Source organism: Bos javanicus, chromosome 15 (assembly GCF_032452875.1).
Source record: "Bos javanicus breed banteng chromosome 15, ARS-OSU_banteng_1.0, whole genome shotgun sequence".
NCBI classification, from domain to species: Eukaryota; Metazoa; Chordata; class Mammalia; order Artiodactyla; family Bovidae; genus Bos; species Bos javanicus.
Window position 1 is genome coordinate 20,157,504 of NC_083882.1, and position 16,662 is coordinate 20,174,165.

At 39.9% G+C, this 16,662-nt stretch overlaps 1 non-coding gene across 1 annotated transcript; it reads left to right on the top strand.

The window, feature by feature from the left end:
- The first annotated feature begins 2,772 nt into the window (after nucleotides 1–2,772).
- TRNAR-CCU (transfer RNA arginine (anticodon CCU)) lies at nucleotides 2,773–2,845 on the top strand. Its single transcript has one exon. It is a non-coding gene; the product is annotated as a tRNA-Arg (tRNA).
- The last annotated feature ends 13,817 nt before the right edge of the window (nucleotides 2,846–16,662 follow it).

A 16,662-nucleotide genomic window follows, 5' to 3' on the forward strand; every position in this document is an offset into this window, starting at 1 on the left:
TCACAAACAAAAGTAGTCCTTCAATTCACCTCTTCAGTTCATCCATCAGAGACACTCTAATCAAATCCTTCTGAATTATCCTAACACCTGAAGCTCCAAGCCCAGTGACTAGTATAGGGAAAAGCAGTCAAAAGTCAAAGATCCACAGATGTTTTCAAGAGGTTAAGTTATAGACAACCCAATATTTAGGGGGCAAAATCACTATTTTGCTACAGAATAAAATCTTCTGTAAGTCCTATCTCTCCCATTCTTATGGTGAACAACATGTTTGATATATTTTTGCCAGTGAACCGGCAAAAATATTACACATTAAATAATTCAGAGAGTTTTCAAACTGGAAGATATCTTCAGATTAATTTTGTCTAGGCTTCCTACCATTAGAAAGCTGAATTTCTATGAACTGAAGTGGCTTGCCCACATAGTGTTAGAGGCAGAACTGGGCCTTTTTATTCTCAAATGAATATTCTTTTTAGAAAAACAAAGTGTGCTCTAAAAACTTTAAAATGGAACACTCGGGCACAGCCAGTTACCTAGCCTATGGCAACCTGGGCAAGTTGCTTATCTTTTCTGAGCCCATTTCCTCTCTGTAAGGTGGGAATAAAACCCACCTCAGAGGCTCTTCCAAGGATTTAAAGTGGGAATGATCTCAAAGCAATTAGCACAGTTGTCAGCACATGGAGGTTGCCTCCCAAAATACTTTTGTCCTCCAATTCCTAGCCTTTCTTATTTTGTTGTTTCCCAAGTCTTCCTGTTGGTTGTACCCCTATAAATTTAACAAGAAGAATGGAGTTTCCCCTTCTTTTTTCAAATCACATGGCTGAGAGACAAACACAAAGAGACAGAGATGGGGCCAGTGCAGCAAAATATTAGTGATGGTAGAGGTGAGAGGGAATCTCTGAGTTCTTTGTACTTGACTTGCAAGTTTTATGTTTAAGTTTGAAACCATTTCAAAATAAACTTTAATGGAAAGTTAAAACCTGTACCACCACACATTATTTTTCTTCCATTCCAAAGCTCATTTGCACAGCAACCGAACTAAGGTTAACTTCACGCACGTCTCAAACTCCACTAACGTAGGTGCTCCTTCCCAGCCCCTCTCCAGAGAAAATTGTCTGTGATTCCCCTTTTACTTGTTGAACTTACAACACAAAGAGGAACTGTGTCAGGCCTGGGGCACAGTTTGAAACTCAAAACTACCTAGGTTGAATGATAAATGTATGATCACCCTATGTTAACCACTGATTAAGACAAGGTCATGTGCTAAACTGAAAAGTCCCAGCAGAGGGGAAAGTGATCAAGAGTTTTTTGTATCCAAAATAGCAAAAATAGTTTCCAGCTGAGAAGAAACCCAAGTTTGTTTCCCTTTCACAGTGATGCTGTAGGTTTTTTGGTTTTGTTTTTTTTTAATGATTTAGAAGACATCTCCACCACTACCTGAACAGATATACATTCTTCTTCATCTGATAAAACATCAAGATCCTGGTCAACTATAGGTTTGATAATCAGAGATGGTCTGTGCATGAATTATTTTATAACTTTATGAAAAGCCTTCCAGTATTTTGGCATTTAAATAATCTGTGGACAATTTCTACAAGGGAAAGTGGGAACAATAATGACATTATGCTAACAAGGATCTTTTCAGATGAGCATTAATACATAAAGCAGAAATGCCAGGATAAATCCAAAGCAACTTCTCCTCCCCCTTCAAACTTCAGCATATAATTCATTCATCCACTCACTTATTTAATAAGTATTTTTTGTGTTCCTCAACTACCAGTCATCATGCTAGAAGCTAGGCGTGCTGTGGCGAATAAACTAGGTGAGCTCCCGCTCACCTGAATTCAAACCTGAATTCAAACCTGGTGGAAAGACAAGCATCATCGAATGATTATAATAAATGCAGTAACTTCTCTGGCAGGGTACTGTGTGAAAACACAGCACTCAGCTCAGCCTAAAGGGGACGGGGGCTTCCCAAGGGAAGTTACATCTAGGCTGAGACCTGACATTCAGACCAGAATTAACAAAGCCAGTCGACTGGGATGTTTTCCAGGCAGAAGAAACAGCAACACATGAAATTATCTGCAAGTTAGGAATTCCAAATACCAGCAGCGTAGAGCCAGGAAGGTTGGGATGAGGAAGAACCAATGAAGCTACAAGGCACACCCAAATGCCAGAGGCCACACAAGCAGAACAACACAAGCTCACCATCCTCCAAGGGCTCAGGTGAAGGGGAGAAAGCCTTTTGCAACATGGTTCACAGGACTGCTTTCCTTGGCTTTTTTCTGATGCACAGTATTTCTTCTCAGGATAAGACTGCCTGGATAAAACTGGCTTTGGGCAAAGCTCTTTTGTAGGCCTGATTTTTCTTTGGGGCCTTCTTTGTCCACTAGTCAAGCCATTTTGTTGATTCTGATATAATGCCAGAAATAAATAATATTTATGAAATACTGCACATATGCCTGGCACTCTCACGAGTGCCTTACAGATATTGTTTAACCCATTCTGAAATATAACCCTAAGAGGTATTATTGTTATTATTATCCCTATTCTATAAATAAGGAAAGTTGGACTTCTATACATTAGTTGGCTAACTTTCAAGGTCAGTACAAATAAATGCAGAGTTGGCTTTAGAACCTAGTTCTATCTAAGTCCAAAGCTAGTCATCCTGGTAGCACTCCTCCTCAAGGTGCCTGGTTGTAGCCCATTTCTTGTAGAACCTTTCTTTCAGCTATCACTCAGCCAGTGCATTGAAAGAGGACATTATGGGGGACTTCCCTGGTGGTCCAGTGGCTAGGACTCTGCACTCCTAATGCAGGTGGCCCAGTTTCGATCCCTGGTCAGGGAACTAGATCCCACATGCCATGACTAAAGATCCCGCATGCCACAAGGACCTGTGCAGCCAAAATAAATAAATATTTTTAAAAAGAAAAAAGAGGACATTATGGGCCCAGCACATAGGAGATATTCAAAGTGCTAATGGCTAACTAAAGTATTAGCTGATAAAGTTAGGTACATTAACTGTGATTTTATATAGAGAACCCTTTGACTACAAATGCCTTCAAGGCCTAATGAAGCTGTTCCTATAGAAAGATCACTGGCATTGATATATGAAGTGGTAACCACAGTACCCCCTGGAATCACACCATGGAAACAATTAACTACCTTCCTGCTTGTTGCTACACTACTTCCTCTTGGATGATGCTTCTGAGGTCTTAACAGAAACCCACAGCACCACCACCACTTTCTTCCCTTACGTCTCATGAGTCAGGGTGTTTTACAGAGGGGCAAAACTAGACCCTTTGCCAAACTGCAGCTATAATAGCAATCAAAGAGGTAGGAATTTCCAAACCCAGTCAGAAGGGAAATTTAGAATACTCTCATGACTTAAGTGTTCTGCCCACTCTGTAATCTGTGGAGCTTGTCTATTTTTGTTTTTAAACAAACATAACTAGAGATGTGATCTTGGGGCAGTGGAGGCAGAGGAAATTCTTCACTTGTTGGGACCTAATTTTCTTCTTCTATTAGAAAAAAAAAAAATAGGCTCAACAAAAATTGTCTCTAAAGATCACTCCAGGTCAATAACTCTAAGAAATGTGCCACATTTAAGACTTTTCTTAAAAATCTGAGCATTTGTATCTAGATATAGTTTCAGATTGAAAGGAACCTGGAGGATCTTCCAATTTAACCCTTACTTGTGCTGTTCTTGCCCCTAGTATTAAAAAAAAATACATAAATGTTCACTGCTATTGAGCCAACTTAATCTTGATTTATGAATCCTCTCTGATTTATCTCCGGCACATGGCCTTTGGCAAAGCCAAGAAGCTCCCTACTTCTGGTACCTATAACTGTTATTGGCCTGCCTTTCTACTGCACCAAAATCCACTCCACATAATTGCACGCACCAGAGAAAACACTTTAGATCACAGGAGAGGTGTTAGGCAAAAGACAAGGCAACGTGGATTTAACAAGCCATAGAATGACGGGCCACTTAAAAGTCTTCTTTGAGCTTCCTTTCTATCAGATATGTAGAAATATTCTATGTGGGGAGAGAAGACAAAAATACTGACCTAGTGAACAAAAGGAAATAGAGTGCCAGGAAAGCTGGCCTCCCTGTGAAAAGGGAGAATGTTCATGCTTCTTTAAAAATAAAGGACAACAGGGGCCAAGGTCCAAACCATAAATGACCCAAGGGCTCTTTCAGTAATGAAAGAGAGAATGTGAAAAACTCCAATGAATCTCTGCCTTGACTTAGGCGACAAGGCAGCCATGACAGTGAAAAATGTGTCCCAGGAGGAAAGGTCATGCCTGTTAAGACAAGTGTAAAGTCATTCCAAACACAGCGCCCCTGTGCTCTGATGAAAGGCTTTGCTGGTCATTCACCGCCTGCTGCCCTGGCAGAAGGCGCAGAGGCCACGTCTGAAAAGACAGGCTGTAAGGAAAGCACAGTATAGCATGGCCACCTGCCAAGGGTCGAGGGGTGGACTTAGGGGCTTTATCTTATTGGCCTCTTTTTGCCCTGTTAGACCATAAAATAGCTTTCATCACACATAAGAAATACAGGTTTGTGGAAGGAAGAGAGAGCTGCTGCTTCTTCAGCTGGTTGCAAAATCAAGCAAGTCTCTAAACTTTTTAGTTTAATGTGTCTGTCTCTGACAAAAAGTCGGAGAATGCAATACAAGCATACTGCTGGGGGCTTGCATTTATTCATATCATTTTCTCTATCATGGATGTTCTGCTCATAAAATTCTGAGAAGCAAATATGTAACCTTCCCTTTCCAAATTATTTCCCCTAGCAAATGGCCTTGGTAATGGGCAACACTAAGGATCATATGGGAATTCCACATTTCTGCAGTTCCCCCCTTAAGGTCTTTTATGGTCCTGAGCTAAAATCTGATCCAGAGCTACCAAGTTAGCAAGCTGGTTCCAGAGATTGTGAGTCACCCAGGAGACCTATTACCTGCTAGCTCTTCCAGGACGCTTGAGGCTTCTTAAACAAGTCTGAAGCCATGGCCAATTTTTTCCATATCTTGGGGTGAACTTACCCAAGGTCTACACTGAACCTGACATGACCACCTAAAATGAGTCTCCAGGGTCCCTGAAACCAAAGAATAGATCAGTGTAGCATGGGGTATAAAAACAACCACCAAACAAGTCACTTAGGTCATTGGTGTCAGAGAATGGCAGATACTTGTTTAGCTAACTATCTTAAATCTCAGATCTATTATATTTTTTGCACTTCATAAGTAAATTTTTGTCTTTATTTCTAAAATATATTTGGACTTCTTGATTTTAAAAAAAGAGTGGTAATTAAAAATTTTCAGCAATACACTAATCTTCATCTTTGATTTGAGTTGACTGCGGTAAATACAGTTAACATATGATATCCTCATGCATGTGTGCTAAGTCCCGTAGACATGTCTGACTCTGTGACCCCATGGACTGTATAGCCCGCCAGGCTCCTCTGTCCGCGGAATTCTCCAGGCAGGAATACTGGAGTGGGCTGCCATTCCCTTCTCCAGGGGATCTTCCTGACCCAGGGATCAAACCTGCGTCTCCTGTGGCTCCTGAATTGCAGGTTCTTTACCACTGAGCCACGGGGGAAGCTGTATCTCCTTCACAAATAAGCGTACAATAGTGTTATTGACTGCAGATACAATGCTGTACATCACATCTCTGGAACTTGACATCCTGCTTAACTGAAACTAAGTCACATTCACTAATTAGCAAGTCCCCATTTCCCCCTCTCCTCAGCCTCTGGCAAGCACCACTCCACTCTTTCCTTTTAAGAATTTCACTGTTTGGAGCCTCATATAAGTGGGATCATGCTTATTTCACTTAGTATAATGTCCTCAACTTTTATCCACTTTGTTACGTATTACAGACTTTTCTTCATTTTATGGCCAAATAGTATTCCAACGCTTGCATGTGCCTCATTTTCTTTATCCATTAATCTGTCAATGGACATTTAGGTTGTTGTCACACCTTGGTTATTGTGAACAGTGCCTCAATGAACAAGGGAGTACTAGTATTTCCCGAAGATCCTGACTTCAATGTTTGGTTTTTTGTTTTGTTGGTGTTTTTTTTGTTTGTTTGTTTGTTTTTTTGCATAAATACCTAGCTGTGGGATTGCTGGACATATGACAGAATGGATACATGGGTGTTCCTCTGTCACTAAAAATTGACTGAGTTCTTAAGTAAAGATTTTAGCTTTTATAGATCCATTTTGAGCATCATCAAATCTTACCAACTATTTTAGTTCTTATGATTTGCATTTAGAACCAGAGGAAGTGGACAAATTGTACTCATAAGATAATTTCCAACTTTTTATTCTATAATTTTGTGAATGTGACTATATAGTAAGTGAAAATAATAGTCTCCCTGCAATGCGAAAACCTAGGAAAAAAAAAAAAAACTCCATTGCTTTCTGCATTTTGTTATTCACATCTAGTTTCAGAATACTACACGGTCCATAGTTTGTATATTATTGTATATATACAATATATTATTGTATATTATTTCATTATTAGTATAAACATGAAAACTCACTGATTACCCTGAGTGCACACATGTTAGTAAGCTATTAATTGAAGAAAAAAGTCTTCCTTGTGACTTCCAAGAATAAAACAAATTATGTATTATATAATTATTCTGATTTTCCAAATAAATTCAACCATGTGCTATACCACCAAAGTTAATTAGTAATATATTAAGTTAATTCCATCAAAGGCATTGCTATTCATTATTCCCAACCAAGTATTGCAAAGGCCATAAATTATTTCAAGGTATACCCAAAAAAGAGATATTACTTTTTCCAGTTTAGCATTTAATTTTTCCACTTATCTACACTTCACCTACTTTTTTCTAGCTACATTTACACTCATTCTCTCTTCTCTGGTAGATGTTCTGTATTGTGTTTTCTGTCCCTTTCCAACAATCTTTTCTTTGTTTCTGATGGTTTCAACTCCCCTCCATTCACCAACTCCAATCCATTCATCAATATTTTCTTATTCTTCCTTGCTTCTGCCACCATGGTTTCCTTTGTGTTCTCTGACTTCAGTGCACCACTTTCTCTCCATTTTCCTCCCTCCCTCACTATCCTCTCTTCCTGCAAGCTTCTTGAGTTTCTTTATCTTTTGTGCTGTTGATCAGAGCTGCATGGGCTGTGAGGAGCTGGCATTCCGGGCAGCTGCAAATGAACTAACAGCTCTTTAAGCTGCAGGCAGCTTGCAACATTCAAGCAAGAAAGAGAAGCACAGAGAAAATATCCTGCCACAAGCTTTCGGGTAATGTCAGTGTCCTAGAAACATAAAAGTCTTAGTGTTCAAATTGGCTTGATTCATCAACAAATAGCTCTTGTGGTCAGGCTGCCAGAGAGGATGCCAAAGCCCTTTTCCCTTCTAATGGAGTTTGGTTTGGGATTTATTTATATTGTGGTGTTTTGTTTCTATCTGTTTTCCAAGAAAGCAATTTTACTTCTTTGTGCTTTGTTTTGCCCACCTGCCTTGCTGGGATATTTTCTGATGCTTATTTAACTTGTCATAGTGGAGGCAATGGTTTATCCCTGCCTGGGGGCATCATTCTGGAAGGAAGATGCCAGGAGACGTGGGGATCACAAACACAGCAGTGCAAACAGGCCTGATGGGGCCTTTCTCCACAACCTCCTCTCAGCATGGACTTCTGAGCAATTAAGAGTTCTCTGCTGGATTTTGAAGATGGTACAGGGATTTGCTAGGCATGTTTACTGCCCTCCAGGAGACAGCAATGTAGGTGTGACAACAAGACTAAAGCAAACAAAAAATAAAGTAACCAAGCAAGGCCACGCTGTAAGAGCAGCTGGAGATGAGATAAAACCAAGCCAGGGTTGACTGGGAAAAACAGAGCCTCTGGCTTTGAGCTGGACTAAGAAGAAGGTAGCTTTAGATAAGGTCAGGAGAATTCTAGGCCACAGTTTGGACCTTATCCCACTACATGTTGAAATATCTGTCCTTGGACTTTTTTTCTCCTTCATCTGCATTCTTTACCCTGGCTTTAATTACCATCTGCTGCTAAGTCGCTTCAGTCGTGTCCGACTCTGTGCGACCCCATAGACAGCAGCCCACCAGGCTCCCCGGTCCCTGGGATTCTCCAGGCAAGAACGCTGGAGTGGGTTGCCATTTCCTTCTCCAATGCATGAAAGTGAAAAGTGAAAATGAAGTCGCTCAGTCGTGTCCGACTCTTTGCGACCCCATGGACTGCAGCCTACCAGGCTCCTCCGTCCATGGGATTTTCCAGGCAAGAGTGCTGGAGTGGGGTGCCATTGCTTTCTCCAAATCACCATCTAATGACTCTCAAATTTATGACTGAGATCTTCCTGTCCCAGACTTTTATTTCTGTTATTTATATGCTATCTCCAATTGGTTGTCTAATAAGCATTTCCAATTTAACACGACCACAGCAGAAATTTGTTTTTTGTTTTCCAAAATCCACTCTCCCGCTGTCTTTCCTATCTAATTACATGGCACCACCAGTCACCAGTTGTTTAAGCCAAGAATCTGGGTCACTCTTAGTTCTTCTCCTTCGCTTGCACTCATATCCAGGTAGTAAGTTCTGATATTCATCTATAAAGCCTATCACCTGTCCTTCCAGTCCCCACTATCTTTGTTGTGGAACTCTAGTACAAAACGCCTTCACCTCTCCTAAGGTAATAATTGGGACATGCGTTCTCTGGTGGAAAGTCTTCAAACGACTTTCCGTTTCAATAGAATAAAATCCATCTCCTCGCTGAAACCATGTAACTCAGATAGGGACTTGAACCCACACAGCTGGGACTCGAACCCAGCCAAAACCCTGACTGGGACTCGAACTCATCATCTTTTAATTATTACCACTCACCTGGTGTCTGGACTTGCTGAGGTTCAGGTTTTTTGTGTCTTGGTGCAGAAAGAATTCAGTGAGAGACAAAGTGGTAGGTAAGAAATGGATTTATTTAGAGAAAAACACATTCCACAAACAAAGTGTCCTCAAAATACGGCCTGGTGTCCAGAATTAGAAGATGGACATCTTCTGATGGACTGTTTTTCAACCTGCCAGAGCCTCAGGAGAAGATAGCCCTTTGGGGAGTCAGTCAAAGTGTGGTTATCCCATTCTTCATTCTTTTCCTCTCTCTTCTTAAATCTTATTAACACTCGCTCTTCTTCTATATCCAACTGGAAATGAGTCTCTCTCTCTCTTTTTCTCTCTATATGTAGACTCAAAGGTGTATGCTGGTCCTTAGTTCTGCTCTGTCCATCCAGGAGTCACCTATAAAACAATGTTCAGAATACCCGTCTCCCTACAGATATTAGCAACTCAGTTTCCTCAGTCTTTTTCCTTTTACCTCTCTGCCACTTTGTTTCTCTTTGTGTTTGACAACACCTAAAAAGGATCTTTGTTCCCACCGATTCTTCCTGTCCACAAACTTCTCTCTTTTTGACTATACATATGCTATCTTCATGCTTCAACTTTATTATACTTAAGCCCTTTCCTTTTCTTTTCTACCTGGGAAATATTTGCTCTGAAGTAAATCTCAGACTGTGTCTTCTTCATAGCTGACAGTCCTCCTTGATAAAGACAGGCAATACTAGACTTCAACAGAAACAAGAATGTGATTCCCAGAAAAGATCCCATTTCATTCTAGACCTGTGCTGTTTTCTGCAGGACAGTTTAACCTTGCCTTTCTGAAACTTGCAGGGTTCATCAGATCGCAATGGATTCCACAGTCTTTTCTTCTACTTGAGATCGCAAATGACCCTATTTAACAGCAATATTTCTTTCTGTGTTCATGGCAGGTGGTAATTCATCTGTAAATGTTCATTTGGCCTTGACCGTCTTTCACAGTATTCTTGCTATGATCAAAGGAAATAGAGTGCAGTGCAGAGACACCTACCAGCAAGCCAGAAAACAATTACATCCTTATTCTGGGCATCCTTTCCAAGAAATTTCACACCAGGTGTTTTTTAAAAATCCTTTGCTTTCCAATTTCCCAGAGAAGTAGCTGAGTGTCCTCACATTTTACTGGGGAACAAGATGGAACTTGATATTAACTATAACAATCAAGGCACTAAATTACAGGAACTTTTTTTTTAGTTCTATTCATTTATATTAACTGAAATCCTCCCTGTCATGTCAAATAAACCCTATTTTTTTATTAACTCCTTATCAAGCCAATATCAGTCCTGTGTGATTCTCTGCTGTAGACTTAAGTTATTTAGAAACTTGAAAAATAGAATAGGTAGATAATTAAATTTCCTAGCCCAGCAAAAGAAAATAATTTTTATTTCTAATATTTATTATTAAAGTTCTTTTGGAAATATGAGTCTACTTGGCAGTCTTGATAAGCATGGAACAGTGGTCAGGATTTAGTTTATTTCTACATGACTAAGGACCTTACAATATTGTGGGGTAAATGTTCTGAAGAGTAGTTATAACTATTAGCAAAGGTTCTTAATCTGGGTTTCATAATTGAGCATCACAGTTTATGAGCTGTCAGAAATTAAATACAAAATATTGCACAACTTTCCTGTCATAAAATTGGCCGTCACTTTCATTACATTTTCAAAGCAGCTGAAAATAAAGTGAAAGTATAAATCCTGCTTGGAATTGCTAAACACCAACTTCAGAACAGTGTTTAACCTCTCTGTTATTCTGCTCAGCTGCTATAACAAAATGCCATAAACTAGACAGCTTGCTGCTGCTGCTGCTAAGTCACTTCAGTCGTGTCCAACTCTGTGCAACCCCATAGACAGCAGCGCCCACCAGGCTCCTCTGTCCCTGGGATTCTCCAGGCAAGAACACTGGAGTGGGTTGCCATTTCCTTCTCCAATGCATGAAAGTGAAAAGTGAAAGTGAAGTCATTCATTCGTGTCCGACTCTTGGAGACCCTGTGGACTGTAGCCTACCAGGCTCCTCTGTCCATGGGATTTTCCAGGCGACAGTATTGGGGTAGGTTGCCATTACCTTCTCCACTAGGCAGCTTAAATAACAGAAATTTCTCTTCTCATAGTTCTGGGTGCTGGGAAGTCCAAGATCAAAGTTCTGGTTGGTGAAGACCCTGTTCCTGGTTTTTAGATGGTCATCTCCTCTCTGTGTCTTCATATGGTAGAGACAGAGAGAGCTCTGTGCTTCTTTCTCTTTACTTAAGGCACCTAGTGCATCAGGACCCCACCCTTATGACTTTGACCTTATAGGTTCCTTCTCCAAACACAATCACATTGGGAGTTAGGGTTTCAATATATGAATTTTGAGGAGACACAATTCAGTCCATAGCACTCTGGGAAGGAGAGGCTACATGGAGAGTTTTAACTAGTATGCAATATTTTTCCTTAAAAAAAAAAGAAAAGCTAAACAAGTGTGGCAAACTGTTCAGATCTGACTAAACAGCAGGGAATATATGAGTTTTGTTAATAATTCTTTATGCTTAAAGATTTTTGAAAAGAAGAAACAAGCAAACAAAAACTTATATAGATTTCTCTAGAATGTTATCTCCATATGGGAAGGGATTTTGTTCACCTTGCTCTATGCTGTATCTCCAATACTTAAGATAGTGTCTGGTCTAGAGTTGGCATTCAATAAATATCTGTTGAATTGAGTAAAAGGAAATGGATAGGTAATTAATTCATATCTTTCCTGAATCTGAAGTATTCAACAACCTTAAAAATTGTTAATAATGTGTTCATTTTCTGGAATTACTTTACATTAGATGAATATTATAAATCACATGCATATCTGTAAATAAAGTCAAAAATGTCAAAGTAAGCCTGGGCATGAGATGAGGTATCTTACTTATAAAATTGATGAGTCAAGAGGTTTGGGGGCTAAATCTGGCTTTTGAAAACAACTCCTGCCAATTGCGTTCCTGTAGTCCTGCTAAGGGACAGCAGCCATGTTTTCTAACGCAGAACCTTATCACTCACTGACTCTGATTGTATCAGCATGAGAGTTCATCTTGGGGTACCTTGGCTATGGGCTGGCCAAAATCTGTAGCTGGGTGAATTGTTTCAGAACCATGAGTGGAGCCAGTCAGGCTCCTTTCAGATACAAGGAATCAAGTGGAAGCCAACAGTCTGAAAAGCTGACAATGAAGGCACAACTGAAAATTAAGAGCTGTCATAAAGTAATGGATACATGTATGTGTATGGCTGAAACTAACACAACATTGTTAATTGGCTATACTCCAATACAAAATAAAAAGTTTTAAAAAAAAAAGGACTGTCATAAAGTAGAGAGAGGTGGGATCTTCATAGTAGACCAGGTAGAGGACAAGAAGGCAAATGGTAGAGAGATGAGCATAGAACAGATCTACAGAAAAAAAGAGATACTGAGAGAGAAGGAAAGAGACAGGATCCCTGAGGGCATTTCTAAAGCCAAAAGCAACCCAACGAAAAGCATCTAGTCAATCTCCTTGCTTTATTTATAACTGGAAAACCAACGAGTTTAGTAATTTGCCCAAAGTTAACAGTGAAGAGGAAAGGGCACTTGGCTGTTTTTGCCTTCCTTCAGTGCTCTTAGAATGTAGTAATCCCATGGAGGAGGGGAATAAACAACTCTCAGGGTCCAAAGGCAAACATAAGGCAGCTAATCCTCAGTGCAAAACTTCTCTATTTTCGATTTACTTCAGAATTGTGGCCAGCGTTGCAGCTGATTTCATAGTGTCTCCGTTTTAATACACAATGGTATTTAAATTGACAATATAGGAAAGTGTGTCCGATTGGCTCCCGCACTTGTGTGCTTGCACAGCTTGTCCTCCCAATTTGAGAACTCTTCACCTTAGTCCAGGATTTTCTTCATTCCCAGAGCACATCCAGCATTCTCAGATGGACTCTTTGGAATGGGGAACTCCTCCCTCTGACCATTTAAAAGATACTTGTTTGGACCAGATCAGAGGAAGGGGCTTTGGGAGGACTGTTACATTTGTGTGTATCACCTGCACCTTGGAGTCCCTGAAGCTTCCAGACTTCTGGGATCAACCTCCCCTTTTACAGTGTGTTTCAGCAGCATGGCCTGTCATCCCATATGTTGTGAAAAGGCCAGTGACCCTCACCCCAGCCATATTTTCTGGGGTTGCATGTGACACCGTTCTCCTTAGTGGGTTGTTTCCATTGCATTTTCTAACTGCCTGAGTGAGGCAAACACTAATTGCACCCTCAAAGAGGATAGCTGCATCACTGCAAGTTGCAAAACACAACTTCCACTTGACTGTGAAACATCTTCTTAAATGGTCCTGGATCACCTCTCGACCTTATTCACATCTTATCTCTGCTGCTCACCTTTGCTCCCAGAGCCCTCATCCCTCTGCTGGGGAGCCGCCTGTGCAAACTTTGGAGGCAGAGCAACTCAGATCTCTTTTGGTCCTGCCCTTCCTCTCAGGCCCACGTCCTATGGGGATCAGCTTGCGTCACTGAATGTCCATTTATGCACATTTCCAAAGGAAAAAAAACAGATGGTCAACGTCAGCAAAGATCAGAGTGGACCTCACTAAAGATGTGAGATTTCAGCAGAGACTCTAAGGGTGTGGGGCAGCTGGCCAAGAGGTTCTGTGGAGGAAGGGCATTGCTGGGAGGAAGCACAGGAGCCCTCCAGTAGGAGGGGCCTGGTGTGCACACAGAGTTGGGTGGGCAAGAAGACAGCGGAAGGAGAGGGGTGGGCGAGGCCAGGGCCTGTCCCTGACTGTGTCACAGCTCAGAACTTGTGGCAAATTTTGACTTTTACTCTGAGTGAACTAGAGTTCTTTTAGGGCTTTGAGTCAAATAAGTGATATGATCTGACTTTGGTTTTCAAAAGACTCTGTCCAAACAGGCTAGTAAAGTGTCTGTGGCAGGGGCAGCCAAGCACAGGGATGGCAGAGCCCAAGCAAGGAAACGAGAGTAATTCTAGGCAGAGCAGCCTAGGGACCAGTAACAGAGGAGGACGACTGTGGGGGTAAGGAGTTTCCACAAAAAAGAACCAGCATTCCTTGGGAAAATGCCTGATTCCAAGGCTCAAGCAAGGAAGATATGAGTCTGGAGTGTCTGATGCCAAAAAAATAAGAAAATGTTCAAAGAATGGTAAGAACATGGCGAAAGAATAGAGAAGCCAGTGTGAAAGAGCTCCTGCTAACCTAATTAAGGACAAGATGAGCATCAGAATAAAAAATGATAGTAATATGTAAAATAAAATAGTAAAGTGATTTAAATTATACAAAATTAAAGTAAGTCAAAAATTTTTTAAAAATAGGAAACTATGAGTCTATAAAGATTAAAAAAATTCATAGATAAATTGTTTGATGTGGCATGGGATATATACAAGGAATTTGTTGCAAATTACTTATCATTTACAAAGGAAGAAATGTAAGAAAGTGGAGAAAACTGGCAGACACTAAATGGGCTAATTGAACCTCATCAGTAATAGAAAAATTGAAACTCTGTACCACCACCACGTGATACATTACCCCAAGGAAAACGCAACTCACTCTGTGGCGTTCCTGTCAGAGCAGCATAATTCAAATCTATTTATGAGGAAACATGAGACAACCTCATATGGGAAAACATATTACAAAATAACTTGGCCAGTTATCTTCAAAAATATAAACATCTTGAAAGTCAGGGGAAGCTTGAGGAACTGTTTTAAACTGAAGCTATTTAAAGAGACATGATAACTAAGTACAACATGGGAAGTAGAGTCAGATCCCTTTATTAGATAAGTTATTAAATTCTGGGACCATACACTAATGATCCTACAGTCAGGGCAGCAAAGGAGACACAGAGGTAAAGAACAGACTTCTGGAATTAGCTTTGAAATATATATGTACATTATCATATGTAAAATAGATAGTCAGTGGAGTTTGATATATGATGCAGGGCACCCAAAGCCCACGCTCTGTGACACCTGGAGGGTTGGAATAGGGAGGGAGGTTGGGAGGGGAGTTTCAGGATAGAGGGGACACATGTATGCCTATGGCCAATTTATACTAATGTATGGCAAAAAAAAAAAAATCACAATATTGTAATTATCCTCCCATTAAAATATATAAATTTTTAAAAATATATTGGGACCATATTGGTGAAACTTGAATGTGGTCTGAGGATTCAGTAATAGATTAAAATGTATCATTGTTACTTTCCTGATTTTCAGTGCAGTTGGTTGTTCTGTGGAACAAAGTCCTCATTATAGGTAATACATGCTAAGGTATTCAGCGGGAAGGGAGTCATGTATCAGGTCAGCAGTTATGTTCACATGGCTCAGCAAATAGAAGTCCTTTGTACTGAATTTGCAACTTTTCTGTAATTCTGTGGCTCTTAGAGAGTTTTCAGGGCAGTGAAACTACTCTGTATGATACTTGATTGGTAGATGCATCATGATTTACCTGTTCGAGTTTACAGAATGCAGAACACCAAGAGTGAACCTAATATCAACTATGGACTCTGGGTGATGGTGCTGTGTCAGTGCAGATTCGCCAATTGCAACAAATGTACCCTTCCGGTGAGAGACGTTGATAATGGGGAAGGCCCTTAGTGTGTGGGCTGAGGGAGTAAATGGGAACTCTCTGCACTTTCTGCTCAATTTTGTTGTGAACCTGAAACTGCTCTTAAAAAAGAGAAAGAGTGACTATTATTAATGTGAGAGAAATATTCTGTCTCATTTACCACATCAAAATTTTAGTTCTGATGAAATGGACATTATTCTGCAGAGAATATCTGTCTCCTAAAGATATACAGAGAAAAAGAGTTTGATTATGCTGAATATAAAATTTGCTTTAAAATTATTTGGCAAAACTAATACAATATTGTAAAGTTTAAAAATAAAATAAAATTTTAAAAATAAATAAATAAATAAAATTAAATGCCTCATCTTTTAAAAATGTCCCTTATTTATATAAAACTTGTGTCTTGTATTGGCCTAAACTCTCCTGGATTTTACCTGATTGTCCCAGGTGGCTTTCTGTCTTGGATTCTAACCCGGATCATGTTTCATGGACCCTGCCAAAAGCTATCTAATTCTAGGACATAAATGTCAATCTTATGATTGGGAATCTGAAGTCAAAAATTGAGGAAAAGGAAGTGAATATTTTGATAGATTTTCACAGTGTAGACAATAGTAGGCATAACAGAAAATAGTAAACATGTCAACAATATTTCTTAAGAGAGCATAGATTGAAAGAACAAATGGGTATTAATTTGTAAAGACATTGAGATGCTCAGTTTATAGTCAGTGCTTCTATTATTAAATTTTGGTCTTGGAGATTGTACCCTTCTTGGTTCATTTAATTTCCTGTCTAAGATGACATTTTGCCTCCAATATTAATACAACATGTAAATATCTAAAACATTTTAAACCTATCTTTCCCATGTCCCCATTATTGTAAAGAACATTATTGTTCCATTCATATGTCATGGTATGCGTACAGCGCCACATTTCCTGACAGTGTAGCAAAGAGTTGAACTTTGAGTTGAACTCCAGAGACTCTTGAGCCAAGGAGGACAAAGTCACAGCCTTAGCCAATAAAGTCCTTGTTCCCAAAGCAGTTCAGTCTGTGATTTGAGTCCCAAGACATTAGTTAGAATGTAGGATTCTAGAACCTTTGAGGGAGAGGATGCTTGCTTTCAGAAAGAAGTCTTTTCGTGTTGATGTATGGCAGAAACTAACACAACATTGTTAAGCAATTATCCT